The sequence below is a fragment of the Phyllostomus hastatus genome, unplaced genomic scaffold (assembly GCF_019186645.2).
Source record: "Phyllostomus hastatus isolate PE091 unplaced genomic scaffold, TTU_PhHast_1.1 phas_contig_159, whole genome shotgun sequence".
Taxonomy (NCBI): domain Eukaryota; kingdom Metazoa; phylum Chordata; class Mammalia; order Chiroptera; family Phyllostomidae; genus Phyllostomus; species Phyllostomus hastatus.
In genome coordinates, this window is record NW_025333640.1 from 29,072,616 (window position 1) to 29,093,669 (window position 21,054).

At 44.0% G+C, this 21,054-nt stretch overlaps 1 protein-coding gene across 6 annotated transcripts in view; it reads right to left on the bottom strand.

Moving 5' to 3' along the window:
• The window catches only part of IL15 (interleukin 15), a 60,812-nt gene extending 40,983 nt beyond the window's left edge, over nt 1-19,829 (bottom strand). For 2 of the 6 annotated variants that reach the window (XM_045831252.1, XM_045831250.1), the window contains exon 1: nt 17,852-18,364. The gene's annotated coding sequence lies outside the window, so the exon portion shown is untranslated. The other 4 variants (XM_045831248.1, XM_045831247.1, XM_045831251.1 and 1 more) reach the window with 3 other exon arrangements.
• Between the last annotated feature and the right edge of the window lie 1,225 nt (nt 19,830-21,054).

The window sequence follows — 21,054 nt, forward strand, 5'->3', positions numbered from 1 at the left end:
TCCATGTCTACAAAAATCAAGAATAGGAACTAAAATTTCTCACTTTAAAAATTTGCAAATGTAAACATTTTATAATATTTTTCTGGAAAGGTAGTGTATTCATATGGTTGAAGAACAAAATGGTGTGAGGTATGCGTTTAGAAATCATGTCCTGACTGCTGCCCTGGCCCTCCCCCCCCCGCCCCCGTTCACTTCGTTTAGACAACCGTTCTTATTAGTTCCTGCGGGTCCTTGAAAGTGTCCTTATAAAATGCAAGCAAATTTAGAAATATATGCTTATATTCCCACATTCCTTAAATAAAACAAAATAACGCATTTTACGTGAGGTTGAATATTTTTATGAGTTGAAATACTATTTGTATTTCTTTCACTTTTATTTTATTTTTCCTTTTATTTTTATGGCTGACACTATTACAGATGTCCCCTTTCCCCCACCTCTGCCTTCTTCCTACCAGGCCCTGCTCCCCCTTACCTCTGGCCATCACCACACTGTTGTCTGTGTCCACAGGCAACATAAATATAAATATATACATATATATATTTATTTATATTGGCTAATCCTTTCACCTTTTTTCATCCAGTCCCACCCACCCCCTCCCCTCTGGCAGCTGTCAGTCCGTTCCGTGTGTCCAAGTTTCTGTTTCTATTTTGTTCGTCAGATTCCACGTAAGAGTAAGATCACATGGTACTTGTCTCTCTCTGGCAGGCACACTTCACTTGGCCTAATAATCTCCAGGTCCATCCACGCTGTTGTAAAAGGTAAGGTTTCCTCCTTGTGTCATGGCCACATAGTATTCCAATGTGTAAATGTACCACAGCTTTTTCATCCACTCACCTACTGATGGGCACTTGGGCTGTTTCCAGATCTTGGCTATTATCAATAACACTGCTGTGAACACAGGGGTGCATATATTCTTTAGAATTGGTGTTTTGGGATTCTTAGGATATGTTTCCAGAAGCGGGATCGCTGAGTCAAAAGGAAGATCCATTTTTAATTTTTTGAGGAAACACCATACTATTTTGCCCGACGGCTGCACCAGTCTGCACTCATGAGGGTTCGCTTTTGTCCACATCCTCACCAGCACTTGCTGCTTACTGATTTATTGATGGCAGCCATTCTGGGGGGTGTGAGGTGATACCTCCTTGTGGTTTTTATTTGCATCTCTTTGATGATTAGTGAAGTTGAAGATTTTTTTGTATGTCTTTTGGCCATCTGTATGTCCTCTTTGGAGAAGTGTCTATTCAGGTCTTTTGCCCATTTTTTAATCAGATTGTTTGTTTTCCTGGTGTTGATTTGTATAAGCTGTTTATATATTTTGGAGGTCAATATCTTATCAGATGTATCATGGGTGAAGAACAGTGGTTTCTCTTTTCATTTTGTTGAGGGTTGTTTTTGCTGTGCTTTTTAGTTTGATGTAGTCCCATGTGTATCCCATTTATTTATTTTATCCTTTACTTCTTTTGCCCTAGGAAACATATCATCCAAAATACTGCTCTGAGAAATATCTGAGAATTTACTGCCTATGTTTTCTTCTAGGATTTTCTGAGTTTCACAATTGGTATTTCTTTTAATGCAAACTATCCATTCAAAATATTTTTTCCATCATTCTATTGCTATGTATTCCTCCCCCACACTCTCATAATTTCTAAGATATTAGGGAGAAAATATCTTGGTGATTTGACAGGCAAATATTTTCCCCCAGTTTATCATTCTCCTTCAGAATTTCCCCAGAGTAAGTTGGGCTTTTTGTTTTGTTTTTATTTTGTTTTTGCCAGCCAAAGGATTTTTTAAATGAGTCAGATTTATCTTTCTTCGCTTTTAGATGCCTAAATTGAATAATTAAAAAATTTTCAGATTCTTTTGGGTTTTCTAAGTATTAAGTCATCTACAAATAACAGTTTTACTTTCACCTTTTTAAATCTTATCTTCAAATTTCTTTCTCTTGTCTAGCTGTGTTGGCTAACAACTCTGGCCAGGCATCACTGGTAGTGGGGGGGCACTGTGCACCCCTATTTCATTGGTATTTGGAGCAGGAAGAGCAGAAATGCACCCGGGATTTTGACATTATTTATAATGCTGTCTCTGGGTTCAGATGCGTGTGTGTATGTGCTCGTGCACAGTCTTTCAGTTTGTCGTGGTTATAGAATACTTAACACTTGCTTTGTTTAGTTGTCCTTTTTTCTTTAAACATCCAGAACAATGATTGAGTTGTTGAATTTTTTCAAATGACTATTCTGCGTCTATAGAAATTAACATGTGCTCTTCCCCCCCTTATATCAATTAATATCAATGGTGAGTTACTCTGAAGACTTCCTCATTTTTCATTCTTGGGAGGAACCCTGTTCTATTGTGATTCAGTGCTCCTTTCATGGGTTGCCGGGGCCCTCGATGGGAGCAACACGGCATATGGGTTTCTCCCTGAGACTGTTAGTAAGTTTCTGAAGTTTGGGAATTCTTAAAAACAATTCTGGGAAACGGAGCAGTTTCAAGGAAGAATACGAAGCTAGAGGATAAGTTTTACCTTGTTAATAATTACAAGAAAAAGAAAGCATGTTCTTCACACTTTTTCTTTCTATTCATATTTTCTATTTCCTGATGCCATAAGTGATTACCCAAGACAGGAACTGCCTTTTTCCTCTTAGTTTTCTTATAAAGAGTTTCAATTTTCATAAACCGCTGCCTTTAGCTGTTTATATTCATCTATTCACATGGTCCGAGATCTTCTCTGAAGGAGTTAAAATAACTGAAAGTAGAAATGAAATCTGTGTGTTTACTTTGTCAAGAGAAAGCCAGTTCTTTGGATTTCCATGTTTGTAGTTTTATTTTGTTTAGTTTTGGGGCTGAACTCGATTTTACATTATTCCCAAATGTTTTTCAAAAGTTTCAATAAGCCATTCAAAAAATCTAATCCACATTATTCTCTAACTTCTTGATACTGGTAAAAATCATCCAGAAACTTGCCCTGGCTGGTGTAGCTCATTGGATTGAGCAAGGGCCTGTGAACCAAAGGGTCACTGGTTCAATTCCCAGTCAGGGCACATGCCTGGGTTGCAGGCCAGGACCCCAGTTGGGGACATGTGAGGGGCAACCACACACAGATATTTCCCTCTCTTTCTCCCTCCCTTTCCTCCTCTATAAATAAATAAATAAAATCTTAAAAAAGATGAAAAAAAATCATTCAGGAACTGAATAGTTGAAGTACATTTATTATTTAATTTTACGCACTTGAGTTCCTTTAAAATTAACCTAAATAACAGCAGAAAGTGAGATGCAGAATTTCATCACACATGCCACAGGTCAGCGAACTATGCCCCACAGGTGAAACCTCACCTGCCACCTGGTTTGCAAATAAAGTTTTGTTGGAAGAAAGCCACACCCATTCGCATCCAGGGCTGCATTCCAGCAATAAGACAGAGTTGAGTAGTTAAGACAGAGATTATTTGGTTTACAAAGCCTAACATATTACCATCTGGCTCTTTTCAGGGAAAAAAAATTGCCTACCTCTCATATATGCAATGTTCTCTGTCCTCAGAAAATGTCTTACATAGTCTATGACAAATGGCATTTTATTTCTTAACCAAGATGTTCATTAAAATATTTCTGATGATAAACAAGGTCTGTCCAGGAAGTAAGTATCCAGCCATATAATATGAAAAATAGAGACATCTACTGAAGAATATACAAGATACAAGAAACATTATACACAGGACAATGACACCCAGTCCCCTTCAAAGTGGGCACCTTGGGACCCCACACAGTTCTCTCAGGGTCTCTTCCACTGTTCAAAACCCTCTGCAAAATCCTTTGTTGGAGTCACCATCGACTGCCCCATCTGTTTTCCTGAATGTCACCAACAGTCTGAAATCTCGTCCCTTTCAAAGGTGATTTTAGTTTTGGGAAAACCCAGAAGTCGCAGGACACGACATCTGGGCTGTAGGAGGGCTGAGTCCCCTGGGTCTAGTTAGCAAGCTCCCCCTCTTGATAGAATTTTAAAGTTTCACAAAGAAAAAGGCCATCGAAGGGCCATGAAAAGGGCACAGCCAAGTACCGCAGAATCAGGGCAGAAGAGACCGCCAGTCCAGGCAAGGTCAGGTTTTTAAGGACGATAAATTGGAGCCAACTTAAGAACATAAAATCATGATGGGGGAAGAGAGACAAGTGGGAAAAGAAACAATACCAAGAGAAGGGAAAAACGAGAGAAGGCAAAGAAGCCGTGTCGTTTTAGCCCCTCAAGACAAAACATTTTCCTTTCCCCCTTGTTAACACGCGGCTTCCACACAACGGAAAACTAGGCAGGCCTAAATTTAGCAGCGACCAGTTGCTGCCTCTTTGCTCCGAATATAGAACATCTTCATGTGAAAGGAATACTGCACACGCATAACTTTGAACTCTAATTATATAGATATGGAAAGCTACTTTGGTGACTTTCTGGCCTTTCAAACATTTCCAGTTAAGGACAAATGACCAATAAAATGTTCCCACATATATGTTTAAAATGAATTTTCTTCTTTTGAATTGTTCAGGTATTTATATAAAAAGAGCCGCATAAAAATTATTCTTCATTACTGGCTGGCGTAGCTCAGTGGATTGAGTGCAGGCTGCCAACCAAAGTGTCGCAGGTTTGATTCCCAGCCAGGGCACATGCCTGGGTTGCAGGCCATGGCCCCCAGCAACCACACATTGATGTTTCTCTCTTTCTCTCTTTCTCCCTCCCTTCCCTCTCTAAAAATAAATAAATAAAATCTTTAAAAAAAGTATTCTTCATCATAAAAACCAGGCAATCATTACCAAACAATTTTCCAGTACAGCCACTTTAGATAATTGTTTAGCTATTAAAGGGGATGGTGTGATTTACAGCAACCACAAAGGCACCGATCGCTGTGTGACTGCCTGGTGCTGCCACAGGAGACACAGCTCATCTGGTGCAGCAGGAGATGTCACAGGACAATTTGTAACGAGGCACATTTCTTACTACCTGCTGATAACAGCCTATTGATGAAAGCGATGACTTAATTCCATCACACATCCCCTGCTGGCAAATAACTGGGTTTGACCATTTCCATTGCTTCGCACCCATCCCTCACAGAAGCAAAGAGGTATGTTCACCGCAATCCTCATAAACCACACAGTGAAGTTAAAAAGTCGAAGGCAAAGCTGGTCCTCTGTTAAACACAGACGCACTTCAGACCGCACTGCACCCTGAAGTTGCACTGGAGTTGGCTGTCACTCTTCCAATGTTTCATTGTGCCTGCTGATGAGGCTTCTGGTATCTCCTACGCTAAACATGTGGCTTTGTATGAAATGTAGCAGCTGATTTATCCTGAACTTTGGATCTCTGAATCAACACCGTGGCCATAAATTTGCTATAAAAGTCCCATAAGTCTTGTCTAAAGCAGTGCTTGCCAGGCTGCTTCCTGACAAGTAGACTATAGCAAGACTATAGTGCCTATAAAACTGCTAAGAGGTATACTGTCTCCATTAAGGTAGATTGTCTGCCAACTGGTCAAGTGCTTGGCTCTTGAGGTGCAGTGTGATCCATGTGGTTGCTGGCCTTCTGTCCCTGGACTGGATGGCAGGACTTATCTGTCTTTCACAGCTTTGCTGCTTCTTTCTTCTTGCTCAAAACTGTGTCTGATTACCTGGGACACAGCTAACAGAATGCCTGCCCCTAGGTTAGGAGAGTTCCCAAAACTACTACTATGAATAGATTACCATTCCTTTCTTCTTTCTAATCTTTGCTTTCCAGGTTTCTCTTTCATGCTCCTCAGGTTTTGAGCAAAGAACATGGACTAGATTAACATCATCAAACACCCAATGTGCCTCATTCCTTCCGTAAGATTACACATGTGTTACCATCTTTAAGATTTTGACCCTTTTTATTGGGTATACTTTGGGGGGCTTTCTAGAAGGAGGCATGAAGAGGTGTAGGGACCACTTCTTGCACCAGGGCCAACCGTGAATAACTGAGGCTGCATTATTACCTTAAATGTCCAAACTGCTAATAAGATTCTTTGACAAACATGGAGTGGGAACAAAGAACACTGGAAAGTCTTGTAGAATATATCATCTAGGTTAGAATAACAATGTAGAAAATTATCTCTGTCCAGTTATGGAACATAGCCCCTAGCAACTAACATTAAAGGCATTGCTATCACGTGCTTGGACCACAAACACTCATTGCTATAAACACAGAATCTCTCTCTCTGGACATGTGTAAACAAGGCAGTGCTGTTCACCATCTTTTACTAGACTCCATGCAGACTACCATCTCTCTAGTCATGCATCAGCAGCACATCACAATTTCTGAAGTGAGAGTTCACGTGATATTGAGATTGAAGGCTCTTGGGTGACATTGGGAGCCTTCCTAATCTTACCAAGTCCTCGAGGGCCCTGGAATCCTGGAGACTGGGGCTCTGGTCCTGATTCTGTCTTTTGACAGCTATGTGACATTAGCAGGATACTTCATGTCTCTGAACCTCAGTTTCTTTACCTTTAAAATAAGGAGGCTAGGTTGGACCGTGTCTGAAGTTCCTTCCGGTGCCTCAGTACTTCTACGAAGGTCACAGATTGGTTATCAGCATGTGATCAGATTCGTCTATCTTGTGTGACACCTCAAAACCATCAGAATTGACCCCTGAGGGAATTCCTCTAGTGCCAGAAAGCTCAATGTGTTGTTGTACTTTTATACAAAGAAGTAAAATTGGGGCTGACTATCTGTCTCAGCTTCCCAATTTAATTCTTCACTGGTGGTTCCCTGGGTGAACAGGGAGCACAAGGCGTGTGCGATACATGTGTTGTCTCTCCATATTAGCTTCAATTTTAAAAGAGGTCCAATTACCCCTAAAATATAGGGTTACAACAGGGAGTCTATAAGCCCATATGTTTTGATGATAACTGAAGGGCTGTTTTAGTAGATTTTGAATTGTTTTAATTTCAGGTTTTAGATGTAACTATCCTGCACCAGCACCAGCCCCACCAGCAAAATATCTCAACGATGCAATCTACTTGATTCCACCAGTCTCCATATAGTTACTTTGTGGGTCAGAACAACTAAAGAAATCATGCCATCCACAACTGCTCTTGAACTACTCTGCTTCGCCCTATCTCACTGCAGCAGTCACCACCCTTCTACCTTGGACAAATGAGAAGATGGAAGTTTCACAATCTCTTTCTCTCTGTAGGGAAGGCACCACATTTTTGCTTTCACACTCGGACCTTTGGGATCCTTGCCCAATGTGGCTTAATGATAATAGCGGCAAATATCATCATATATTTCCATAGCTAACTGTTTCTTGTATGAACCAGTTGGGAGGAGGGCAGGCAATAATCTCAGTTCCTACTTAGATAAAGAATCAGCAAGGGCAGCTGGCTCTTTGGAAATCTCCCCTTTAGGTTCCAGAGAAATAAGGTTGTTTGCACAACACCCAGATATGCTCAGGAACTGATGCCCTGTCTGTGAAAATCCTGTGGGAGCGAGAAGGGAATTGCATCTCCGTTTGGCAGCCCGGAGCTGGACAGTGGGGACCCAGAAGTGGAGGAAGAGATGAAGAGGAGGGTTCTAGCTGCTGTATCTTGTTCCCACACTCATTTTCCCAGAAAGGTAGGATTGGGAGAAGCCTGCTTCATTGCATGTGTTAACCTTGACTGGTACTTGTTGTCTGAGCCTGGGTTGTGGGGCACACAGAACCTGAACATTAGTGACCCAATTGCATAAGTCTATAGCTCAGACCCAAGGAATTGCTCATCCCATCACCACCACCAGACAACAGGGTACCCAAAGCAAAGGACTGGGAAGGATCCTTGGGGAGCAATGTATTGGAAGAGTAGACAGTCAAGGAGTTGTTAAATCCAGAAAACAACAGTATAGGCTCTTCAGGCTGCTATTGTTGAAGAGACCTTAGGGTCTGTTGCTTGCTTGCCTGGATTCAAACCCATAGGCTGGAAGCAAATATTTTATAAACTTTAGAAGCAGAGTGAGAGTAATATGCCTTGAATTTTAAAAGGTCAAGGTTTTAGAACAGAAATATTTCAATATTAAATCTAAAAGGCCAAAAGCCATCATAAAGTCGCTTGCCTGAAGTTTTAGAGGTCCTTCACAAAACAATGAGAACTAGAATTTTGCTTTGGGGAGTTAACTCTAAAGACATAAACTATAAATTTTTTTTTTACCTGGCACCTGGGGTTACAGGAAAATCTGAACTGACAAAGTAATGTTATGACTATATATTTGTTCTCTTGAATGCTGGAGAGAAGAGGCACTAAACAAATGGAATATCTACTATTTTTACAAATAGTAGTAATCTATTTTGTCATCTATTTTGTCTCCTGAGACTTATTTTCAAAATACTTGGTATGTAGAATTAAGAAAATGAAAGGATTTAGATTTGAAAGAAGTTAGAGAATAAGGTGTGCCTTGTTTCTATTTCCTTGCATTTTACTGGGATTTATTTTGCAACTTATACAATCACCCCTTCAATGATCAAACTGGCACACAATATTAAACAGTCCTTTCTTGGTTCTATAAAATTCATGCTCATCTAAAGAGCTCATGAACCTCACCCTAATAATGAAAGTGAGGGTGCTACTGTGGCCTGGCCCTCAGGAAATTCTGTTTTCCTTTTCTGAATATGCAGGGAATGGTTTCCCAAAGCTCTGTGACCACGGATGGTTTCTTTCCGGTCAAACCTAGTCAGTCTCCTCTGCTCGGAGCCTTCTATCCCTTGAGCCCTCAGCAATATGCGATCACTACTGACAACAAACATCATATTATTGAAGGCCTACTATGTGCTAGGCAAGGTGCTGAACACACAAGGACATGATGTTTCTCAAACTTCAGCCCTTCCAACTCCACCTACCCATTCTTGCCATCCTTAGTACCACCTGTATGGTTTACTCCAGAGAGGCAGTGTGAACATAAGTCAACAGCATCAAATACTGAGCATAGGATTAGGAAAGTGTCTATCAAGTGGAGAGAACACAAACAGGGATATGATCCCACTATTTTTTCAGGGGCCAGAGAGGTGGTGAAGTTGGGGTTTTGCCCAGAGAACTTCATAAGGAAGTGGTTCATGAAAGATGGACATGCCAAAAGAAAATGAGCTACTAGATACAGAGAAGCCCTCAGTGGTTGCCAGCAGCAGGGCTAGGGGTGGGTGAAATGGATGAAGGGTGTCAAAAGGCACTACGCTTGCACATTATTAAGTCATGGGAATGCAATGTATCTGAGAGAACAGCACTCTCGGCAGGGGGAACACCCAGTTCAAAGACCCTTTAGATAAGGACAGAGCAGTGTGGTGAGGAGCAGAAAGGTTGTCGATGGGACTGAACCAGTGAGCTAAGAGAGAAACGGCGGCTGAGATAACAGAGGCACAAATCCTTTAGGGCCCCATTCACCACTGTCATGGAACCTGGCTTATAACGAAGGGAAATGAGAAGGCAGTGGGAATTTTGAACAGAGGGGTGACGTGACCTAATTAATATTTCAACAGGATCACAATGCGTGGCAGATCTCTAAAAGATAGCTGCCACGCACCCACATTTCCCCGCCGTGAACAAGCATGGCACACTACCCATCAAGGGACAGTCAGCGTCCTCGCCCCTTGAATCCAGGAGGACCTTCGGGCCTGCCTTTCCCCATGGAGTCAGACAAACATGGCAGTCAGCGAGGTCCACATCCAGGCCTCTTAAGAGCATCTGAAGCTCCCCCTTCCTTTGTCACAGTAGCTGGATACTGTGGACGGCGTCTACAAACGCGAGGCTGTCATGCTGCGAGAAAGCCTGGTCTACCCTGGTGGAAGGGCCAAGTGGAGGCCAACGCAGGAATCAGCCAACAGCCAGAACTGGGGCCTCATATGTAATACCCAGTGTCTTGAGAGATCTCAGCCAGCCAGCCTTTGCAGTCACATCAGCTGAGACCACAGACATCATGGAGTGGGGACAAGGCATTGCCAGTTTTCTGTCCAAATTTCTAAGCTGGGAACCTGGAACAAATGAAATGGTTCCTATTGTGCACTAGTAAATTCTGGGGCAGCTTATGTGTTAGCAATGAAGAACTGACGCTGAAATTGATAGGAGACCAGGCGGTGGGGAGGCACCTGAAGAGGAGCAAGGGCACAGAGCCAGCTACAAAGGCACTGATGGGATGATCACCAGAGGCTGGAGCGAGGGGAGCTCACGTTATGTATGTAGTAGGAACAAACAATAGTGTCATCAGCAATAATACAGAATTAAGGAAATGTGTCTCATGAACTTTTGGACTTGGTTAAGATTTCCAAGTGTGATTAGGTGACTTCATCTAGCTTCCTGGGGTTAATTATAGAAAGAAAGAAGATGAACTAAAATGTTCAGGCAAAATTTAGAGGAAATCATTCAACTTGGGGCTTGCTAGGCAGGAAAATAAAACTTAGTGTCATGCTTGCCTGTCCAGGCAGCAGAAGATTCTCAGAGAAAGAAATAGTCTGAGGGCCAAGTTCAAATTCAGGGCCCAAAAGTACCACGTGCTCTCAGGTTAAAGAGCAAGTGCAGTGTGTAGGTGGAAACATCCCTCACTGAGACCTCGGGAAGATTGAAAACGCCGCACCTCAAGGAGACTGTCAGCCACAGCAGAGCGCCTCTGAAGATCCCAAGGGCTTTTCCAACAGCATCCTGACTTGTAGCCAAAGTCAAGAGGAGCCTCTCTCAGGAGTTTTGTGAGTATCTCTTTTTCTAAGAGAAGGAACCTTGATAAAACGTGTGGGAAACCCCCAAGGTTTATAAGGAGATTGTACTACAAGAAGCACCACCGGCTAAACAAAAGGGAGAACACGAGTCGTCTCCAGATGGCTAACTCCCTATGAGCAGGAAACAGCCTTCCCAACCGCAAACAAGCGCGAGCTCTCCTGGACGGAGGAGGAATCCGAGGAGGCGGCTCTCCCTTCCCAGGCAGCCCAGCTGAGCTGCAGGGATCCACGAGGGGCGGAACCTTCAGTGCTTCATCCCCAGCAACCTAAGGGGAACCGACCGGCACAGGTAGCCCAGTTGCAGGATCATGACAATTAAAAATTACTATTTTCTTAAGTCACTGGTGTCAGGGACTTTTTTTGTTGGTCTGGCTAGGTGGGTTTGCTTTTTGTTTTTGTTATTTAATGGAGGCAGGGCAGGAACTGGAAACAAGGTAAGGGAAATGTCCTGGCCCCTGTGTCGTAGGTGAAGGGGGTTGCGTCGGGGTGGCGCGTGGAGCAGGGAGACCACCTGCTGCAACGACACCCTGAGACCAGGGGGGTAGTGGCTTGGCCTCGGGTGGCTCTGTGAGGGAGGTGAGAAGGTCAGGTATGGGAAACCGTGAGGCCACAGCTGAACGCTTTAGGGGAAGGTTGAGGCAGGGTATAAGAGACGTTACAGACAACCTTTGCAGGTCAAAAAAAAATGGAATCACCAGTCAAGTGAGATGGGAAGATGGCAGGAGAAGCAGTTTTGGTGTTAGCACGTCAGGAGTCCGATGAGTACTAGCCATCCAGTCAGAGATGCTGAAGGGCCATTGGCTTTCTGAGTCTGCAGTTCAGCGAGGGCACGATTGGAGAGAGACATTTAGGAACCGGCAGTACGTGAAGACAGTAAAAGCCGTGAGACTGAGGGAGATCACCCAGGGTGTGAGTGCAGATAGAGGAAAGACCTGAAGAGTAGACCTTAAAAGGTTATGGGAATGAAGAACCAGTAAAGGACACGAGTAGGTGCTGGTGCGGTCAGAGGAAACAAGAAGAGCGGCTGGCCGGCCAGCCAACTCCAGAGCTCTCCAGCGATGCGCAAGAAGGGAAGCGAGCCCGACCAGGGCGACCTCTGACACGTGCATGTTTAGCGGATCTGCGGGCATTGCGGCCAGAGGAAACCAGTTCAAGAGAGAAGAGAGAAATTAGAGACAGAGGATAGAGTTGCCTTTGAAATTTTTCCATAAAAAGGGGACAGAAAACCAGGTGGTGGCTGGAGAGAAACATGAGGTTAAGAGAGTTGGGTCTTTTTCAAATGGGAAAAAATATAGCGTGGCTGTATACTGATGGGAAAGACCCGTGCGAGAGAGAAAACTAGTGATGGTGGAAAGAAAGAGTAAATTATGAGAACTGTGCCCTTGAGCAGATGATTGGCAGGAGACTCCACACCGGAAAGACTACCATGTGTATGGCTGGTTTTCTTACTTCTGATCTGTGATTCCTTCAATAAGGCCCGCCCCAGATGGAATTGCCTAAACGCTGATTTGTTATAACATGCTAATATTGTCTTTATTACTGTATTACTTATATTGCCATATTTACTCATGTTTTCCACATGTTTTCCATTCATCTGCTGAGCTGTCAAGCCGCTGAATGCTCTGACTCACTCCCACGGAAGTCAGTCCAGAGTGACTACACGGCCAGCTCCTGGCTGGGCACGTGGGGCCCTCTGTCCTATCTTTTCATCGAACACGTAACTGTAGAGACAAACACATAAGAAGATGAATGTAAAGAGACAGAAGCTGGTAGAGGGGAATGTAGACAGCACCGGATAAATTCATATCCGGGAGAAATCGTTCAGCCTGGGCAGTTGAGGGAGCAGCCAAAGTCACGGAGGACGGGCATTTCCCCAGGACAGGGGAGGGCTGGGGGGTGTGCGGAGGAGCAGCCGGTGTGTCCAGCGCACAGACCGGGGAAGTGGGTCTGGAGCTGAGGCTGGACGAGACTAGGCTACAAAAGCAAGCCAAGCCCCCAAGCCCACTTGGAACCTGTTCCCACCTGACCCGCCGCCCTGCCTGCCCTAAACAGGAAGCCCGTTCGGCCGCCGGGCTCTGCTCTTCACCGTGCAACCTCCCTGCCCTGACCTCGGTGGTCATCCAGAAACCAAGGGAGGGGTGTGGACAGTAAGTGTGAGCTGGATCAGAGATCTTCAAAGTTTGGGGGCAAAGGGTCTGTGTGGGCACAAAGAGTTCCAGAGAAACCAGTTTCCAGATCCGCTATTTTCATATAGTTGCATCAGTTAATTATTATCCCTTTTTATGAGGGACATGCGTGAAATGTGCCTGAGGCAAGCAGATTTCTAGCAAGTTCTCCTTTCCTTGTTCCCCTTTCATAATCACCCTGCTCTCATTTTATGAAAGGAAGGCATCTTTCCCCCCGTCCAGAACCTTACCCTGTGCCTTGCCTCTCCAGGGTGCCAAATGAAAGGACAATTGGAAAAAGTGACATCAGAGAAACCTTCTCCGCTGAGAGCGCTGACACCATACTATCCATATCTACCTCTACACATAGTTTAGTTTTATGCCTAAGTATTTCTTATTGTAAGTTAATGAGTTATTTTGGTTAATGACATACTGATATTTAAAGAAACATAAAGAATCACTTTTAACAACAAAAGCATTTATTTAAAAATTAAATTTAAATTACATATTTTTGTTACTGAGGAGGGAAAAGAGCCAAGAAACTGGGAAACTATGCTACAAAGTTTCTAACTGTAAAATGTTCAGTTAAAGAATAATTGCTGGGTCAGAGCTAGCAGTGTGCAAGGGTTAGAAACTATAAAGTTTCTAACTGTAAAATGTTCAGTTAAAGAATAATTTCAGCGGTCAGGGCTAACCATGTGCAAGGGGTAGTTTGTCTCTCAGATTTCTATGAGAAGGTCTCTGAGCAAGAGACCCAGCGAAGAGAATGGGATGACACAAGGGATCTTTGACTCTGTCACTGGTCTCTTCTCATGCTGCTGTGACAGGTAGAGCTCCCCCTGCCACCCACCGTGCAACGCTTTCATCTGAGTAAACACCTTCTGTCACTCTCCTGCTCTTCCCTGGACTCTGTCTGCACACCTGGAGGAACCGTAGTGCGGAGAGGAAGTAACTATGTGTGGTAGAAATATGACCAGCTAACAGGGACTCAGAACTTTTTGTCCATTTTTATGTGGCTTATACACAGGCCCCTGCCCTTCTAAAATAATTGGCAAGACACCAGGAGACATGAAGTACGTTAAAACACTGGAACATATAAGCATACGAATGCCCTGCCTCCTGACATCAAATGTGCACAAAGAGTATTATTGAACTGAACTGAGATCAAAGAGCCTCTTCTTCCCTACTTCTGATTCTAGCACGAAAGAACTTTTTAAACAAAGGATGCCATTCCTTGGCATGAACAAAATAATAGGTATACTAGTTATATAGTTTTAATAGTTACTAGTACAATTCACCATTAAATAGTTAGGAGAGAACACATCCCAGTACTACTAGCTACAACCCCAAATGCTCTCTCCACTCTCGTATGGAATTTTTCCAGCCGATCCGTCAAATAGGGTCTCAGCAAGCACTTCAGCAACATTCAGTCTCAATAGTCTCAGGCAGGAATCTTTAATCACTGGGTAAATTCATCTAAGAGCCGATCATTGAGCTGAAGAAAGAAGCTGGCTTCTTGTCAACCCTCACACCATAAAGCCTTCTGGAGGGGATTCCCCATGCAGTTGACTATCCCATCTCCGGTGTGACAGGAATGGGAAAGTCTTCTGTCCTGATCTCTCCATGAACCCCTGGCTTCTGCTTCGATGATGAATACATGGATAGATTGATAATACAGATCAATCCGCATTTGCCTACCACATTTGTCAAGCTCCGTCAGCAAAAACAGTACAAGTCAGACAACTGTTTTCACCCAGAAACCACAGGAGAAACTTCTCCAAAGGACCAAACACATACACACACTCATGTGAATATTATTTGGCCATAAAGGTGATCTTTAAATATATATTTAATAATGTCAGTCATGTTAAGCGCCATATAAGCATTGCTTTAAACCCGATGTTCTATTCTTATAAAACTGCATCAAAATAAAATAGTGGTTGATGGTCATTGTCAAATTGTGGAAAGTATTTCTATGGAAATAATATCAACCTTCATAAATACCTGATCAAATCTGTCTTGGTTCAAATCCCAGCTCTACCATTTTCTAGCTATAACCTTGGGAAAGCTATGTAATTACTCTATGCTTCCATTTTCCCTGCTCTAAAATATATTCCCTACCACCACATAAGTTTATTATGACAATTTTTAAAAATACATTCTTGGAACCACATCTGATACATAATAAGAACTCAAAAAAATTAACCAGATTAGTATTATTTCCTATAATTCAAGTTGTGGGCCCAAAGACAGTACTCTGTATTATCCCATTACCTAACTTTCAAAAGAACAGTTACATCCCTGGCTGGTGTGGCTAAGTGGATTGAGTGTGGGCCTGCAAAGCAAAGAGTCATTGGTTCGATTCCCAGTCAGGGCACATGCCTGGGTTGCAGGCCAGGTCCCCAGTGTGGGGTGTGCAAGAGGCATCCACACATTGATGTTTCTCTTTCTCTTTCTCTTTCTCCCTCCCCCATCTCTAAAAATAAATAAACAAAATCTTTTTTTAAAAAAAGGATAGTTACATAATGAACAAAATTTAACAGTAAGGATGGTCTTCTGAATTTTAAAAACTTTTAAAAAGTGCTTTTGGGTCTGAGACCCAAAAGTGTTAAAAACTGCTTAGAAATATGGGTATTTTCCTCAGAGAAATCCAGTTATACACAAATTTCAGGGCTTCGTTCCCAGCCTTCTTAGGTCGGCTCGAAGCCAGCAAATGTGAGATGGAAAGCCTTTTTGGGTTTAAAATCCTTCAATTATCAAACTCTTTCTATCGACTTTAAACCAGTTTTTTCCCACCCTCCAAAGGCGTTTATAAACATGCATTTCATTATGTGTGTGATACAGCTGTTGACATTTATATATTAATCCCACAGATTAGAACAAAAAGCATCCCCTTGCTTTTCTTAAACCCACCAGGAATCTGTAGGAAAATTCCAAATTCCAGAACTATAACTTCAAATCAGATTCTGGACTTCCCACTTCCAATGAGCAGAGCAGTGAATTCCAATGTTTCAAACACTGTTTGGGGTCAAAGACCCACCTAAAAAGCTGAGTAGAATTATGGGAACACTCTGCCTATTAAACCTTCCCCACCAGGGGCCATCCCAAACCCTCTTCGTCTCTCTGTCCCTAAGCAGATGCTACTTCAGGAAAGGTCATTCTGAGTACGACCAGCACTTTGACAGGATAAAACAGAGGGAGAAAGAAAAGGGTATGGCATTAAAGCACTACTGTAACAAAACTTCAGAACTTGTTGAGACTTTTTAACTGAATGAAGTAAAATTTAAAATTTTTCATCACTTTGAAAATCTTAAATGGTGGTGGCTTTGTTTACAGTCCTTTCCTTTACATATTTTCACATTCTCTCTTTAGTACCTCCCCCCTCTGTCTGCCATGCCCCCTGAAACTGCTTGTCAATAAAAGGGCAGGTGTTTAACATTTAATCAACATTGCACTTGATGCTTCCAGTAGAACGGTTCCCCTTGCGGCTCTGCACAGAAGGATGCGGTAACCAAGGAGACCTGACTTACTGGTTCGATCCCGTCTCTTTAGGCACACCAACAAGATGAAGGTGCCCACCAGCTACCAGGTGATGCCATTACCAATGGGATGACATTAGAAAGTAGCTGTATTATAGCATTGTACCCCTGAAACCTATAAAATGTTATTAACCGATGTCACCCCAATAAAGTAATTTTTTTAAAAAGTAGCTTTAAAAAACACAATGAAAAATAATAACTAGTGGGAACCACTTCACTTCCAGTTTCAAAACTCCTGACTCATAACAATCTGCTATAAGCATTCCTGAAAAATAACCTCACTTTAGACATATGTTGAAGTGAACAAACTCTTACACACATGGAATTACATGGTTAAATTAAAATATATTGTGTACACTCGCAATATGCCATTTTACTAACAGTAGAAAAAATAACTGGATTTTCATTTAAAGCACAGTTTGCTCCCATGCACAAAAATTAATTCAAAATAGATCAAAGACCCAAATATAGGATCTGAAACAATAGGCAGAAGAAAAGATAGGTACTAAGCTTACAGACCTTGGTCAGAGAGAACATTTATGAACTTGACCCCAAAGGCAAGGGAGGTGAAGGCAGAACTAAATGAATGGGTCTACATCAAACTGAGAAGCTGCTGCACGGTAAAGCCACCTCCAATAGGGGATTGGACTGCAGTACAAGTCTGCATTTCTTCCAAGTTCCTAATACTGCTTCTCTAAGAGACAAGGGTCTCGTCCGGGGTTGGAACTAATAATACAGACCCAAGGCTGACTGCCACACAGGGACCATTCCTGCAAATTCCTCTCCCTGGGAAAACCAGGGTCCTGCTTAAAGAAGAAGACGCAAATTTGATTTTGTCAGCAAAGGTAGAGACAGCCGCGCAGGCGCACACACACACACACTTGCGCTGGCCCTCGAAGAGTTGGAGAGGGAACAGGGAAGAAGCAGGGAGCTGCGGTACCTTTCTTGAACTTTCTGAGCTCTGTTAGGTGAGAAACTCGGCGCTCTGGGCCGCCAGACCCCGTCTTCTCCCGAACCGGCGGCTTTTGGCGAGGGTGGCCAGGCGCACGTCCCCGCTGTCAGCCAGCCCTGGAGGCTCGCCGGCAGCTGGCACCACGCACAGAGGGCAGCGCGCTGGGGAGCCCGCGGGATGCGCAGGTGGACCAGCGATCCGCGCTCCTCTGGAAGTGGAGGATGGCGAGTGCAGCGCACGAGAGATATAAAGGGCCAGAAGGTGGAAAACCTCTGCACGCAGCGCAAGCGAAAACTGAAGTTGCGGTCAAGTGTTGCCCATAAGAGGGCGGGGCAGCCGGCCGGCAGCCTGTTGGGGGAAACGGGTGGGTCCAGCTGGAGTTGGGAGGGGCCCGAGGCGGAGACTCTTCTGGCAAAATTGGATCGCGCTCTCAACCAGCACCCCGGCTCCCAAAGCGGAGAAACGGAGCTCCGTACCTCCATCGAGTCCCGGCTGCAGGGTCGGGGCAGCGGGCGGCGCAGCCCGGGACGCGGCCGCCCGGCTCCCTTTTCTATTGGGCTACGACGACAGGGCGCGAGGGAACTGGGATTCCCCAGGGCGCTCTGAACCCAGGGAGCCCCAACCCCCCAGCGAAAAGAAAAGTGAAAGAGAAAGAGTGAGGAGCAGAGGCGAAGATAAACAGTCCCGGCGACTGGGGGGGTGGGGGAGGGGGAGGGAAGGATGGCAGCGTCCTGAAGGTAACGACCCCTGCAGTCGCGGCCCCCTCCCCCTGGCTTTGGTACGCAGGTCGGGTTTCTGCCACTGCCACCCCGGGGGGCGCAGGACTTGGAGGACTAGCGGGAGGTGGTCGGAGCGCTGGCCCCTGGCCTTAGCCTGTACCTCCTTGTGCACCTGCGGAGAGAGAGCGAAGAGATGACGAGGAGCCCACCTACGGCGTCCACGTAGCCGGGCGTGGCGCTGGCGGGAGGCCTCTCCAGCGAAGCCGGGACCCGGGACCCGGAGCGGCGCGGGGCGTATTGGAGCCCCCCCGCCCCACCCCAGAAAAAAAAGGGAAAGATGTGTTGGCTTGGGATGGACTCCTGCAGACCAGACCCTTGGCTCGCCGCGAAGGCTAGAAAAAGGCGGGCTCTGAAGTCTTCATAGAGAAAGCTTTGGGTAACTAATACTTTGTCCAGGGCACCTAGCACGAAGGGTGAACTTGAAGGAATGAGCCTGTCTACGGAGCCATTTCCCAGTCTGGTGCCTAGTTGGGTGTAAACACTGCACGTGATCCCGTTTAATGGCATCTCGTGAACTTGTATTATTGCAGTGTTTTACTGTCGATGCTGAGTAATCTGCATGCCAGAATCAGCAAAGGCCTTGTGCCCAATTGTGGAAGCGCTTTGGAGAACCTCGCGCACTTGGGAGCCACCAAAGGTCCCTAATGGAACACACGCCACCAAAATTTTCAGAGTTATGTCATAGAAAAAAAAAAGATAAAACTCTGTGGAGCTTAGTAAAACACTTATCTGTGCTTTTTTTTTTTTTGGTATTACATACATGTTAAAATAAAATAGAAAAATATTAGAAGCGATTTAAATATCAAACGGCATAAAGTTCCACATAAAACAAAATACGCGAGGTGTAGAAGTGCGAAAGGAGTTTTGTACAGCCATTCAACACTTCACCATAGTTAGAAATTATAATTAAGTGAAACAATCATTCTTCTCTGATCGTGCCAATCATTTCAAATCACTCATACCTTGCATAGGTAGCAACATCCTGAAGCTCTCATCAGCAGAATGAGAACACTGGAGAACCTGCATTGGGACTGGAGTTCTTTGCAAAAGTTACAGCAGCCACAAAAGGACTTAAGTACATGTCCATGTGGACACAGAGATCAGGGACCGAGAAATGGACCTGTGTCCCCAGCCTCAACTTGGACAACAGCAGAGCTTCTGGGGCTCCTGCAGAGTGAACTCCTTCCAAACCTCTTCTGGCCTCTCTGGCCAACGCTCTGTGGTCTGCAGCCGGTGGCAGAAGTAGATGTCCAGACAGGCAGGCACCTTATTGGCCACAGTCAGCACCAATGAGTAGAGCCAGACACGGCTGCTGCCGGAGGACTCATCATCACGTGCTAAATCCTGCTTTGTCTGGGCTGCACAGGGGAACTTCAAGAATCTGGTCTTAGCTGGGTTCAGTAGCTGGCAGACTCCAGAATCTCATCAGCTGTCCCCAGGGCTGAGGGGAATCCATGGCTGGCAGTACACTTTTAATATATGGCCACCTTGAATGTTCTAAGCTACTGGGGAGTTTTCACAACACACTGAAACAGATGGGAATTTTCTTCACAGAGCTAAGCGTTCAAGCACCATATGAGTACACAGGCTAATAAAATTGGTCTATAAATATTGATTGGGCTTCTAATATATGTAAGTTCTGGAACGAGATGGGCAGAATTGATATACAAAATATTTAGTTGGATTGGGGAGATAAAATAATGTAAATAACAGTAGAGTGAAATAAAAAAAAATAAGTATTGCCATAATAAATGCTTTGCTCTACTGCCTGCCTCCCAAATATGTAATATTGTTTTCTCAATTACAGAAAGAAAGAAAAGTATTTTTGAATTAATTATGTAAGTGCCTGCATCTCAATAACGTTGGGTTTTCAGCATAAATTCCTTCTGCACGGTGCACAAACAGAAGAGGCTAATGTATGCAACTTGTTTTCCAGTTGCCACAGGCTGTTTAGCAAGATATTGAAAATTACTCACACCAGTGAACAAGTAAATTCCACTGTATAAGTTAAACGCAAAGACCAAGATTGATGAAATAATTTGAAACTGCCTTAAGAGCACTAATAAATTATAATGTGCAAAGCAGCAGAAATTAAACTCACAGAAGTGACCATAATATTTATCTGAAGTTAAAGAATTAACAATAACATTATAGTTTAATAAGTTTTAGTATCCAATTTTTCATCCCAAAGGCAATGTTTGGCAATTGGGCAGTTGCCTTTAACATAAATTTCCAGTAAATGTTTCCTATAGCTTCTGAGGCTACGTGGAAAAAGTTAAAATTAGCTCATCTGATTTGGTGTTCAAAGTCCATGATTACGACTCTATTTATGATTTTCCGAAGAGCGAACCGCAGGCCGAGAAAACAAGTTGATCTTCTGGTGTTTGGAAAACACGGCCTAGGATACTCCCAACTTCTATTACGGTTAAAGCACCTGTGAAAAGTAGCCTTACCTCAACACTGCTCCCATCTCTGATTCCTTGGTGGTCCTGCCAATGGAATAATACTCTTCCTCTTAAAGATTACTGAAATTTTCAAGTGCTTCTTAAACTACTACTTTTTCAGAGCTGTGGCAGTACCGGTTAATATTTCTATTGTCCCTAGGGTGTGTCCCCAGGTGCTTGTCAAGCACAAATATTAACTCATTAAACCCTCACAGCCACGCTGTGAGATAGGAACTATTATTCTCTCCATTTTACAAGCGGAGAAACCAAGGCCCAGAGAGAGATTACAGGGCGTGCCCGCAGTGACATGCAACCGAGTGGCCCGGCAAGGATTTGAACTCAGAAGTCTGGCTTGAGTACACATTCCCTCCCTCTGCGGCCTCTAAATCGACAACCCCTGCCTGTCACACAGAAGGTTCCTGAGGGGAAAAGCCTTGCAGATGGTACTTCTCAGTC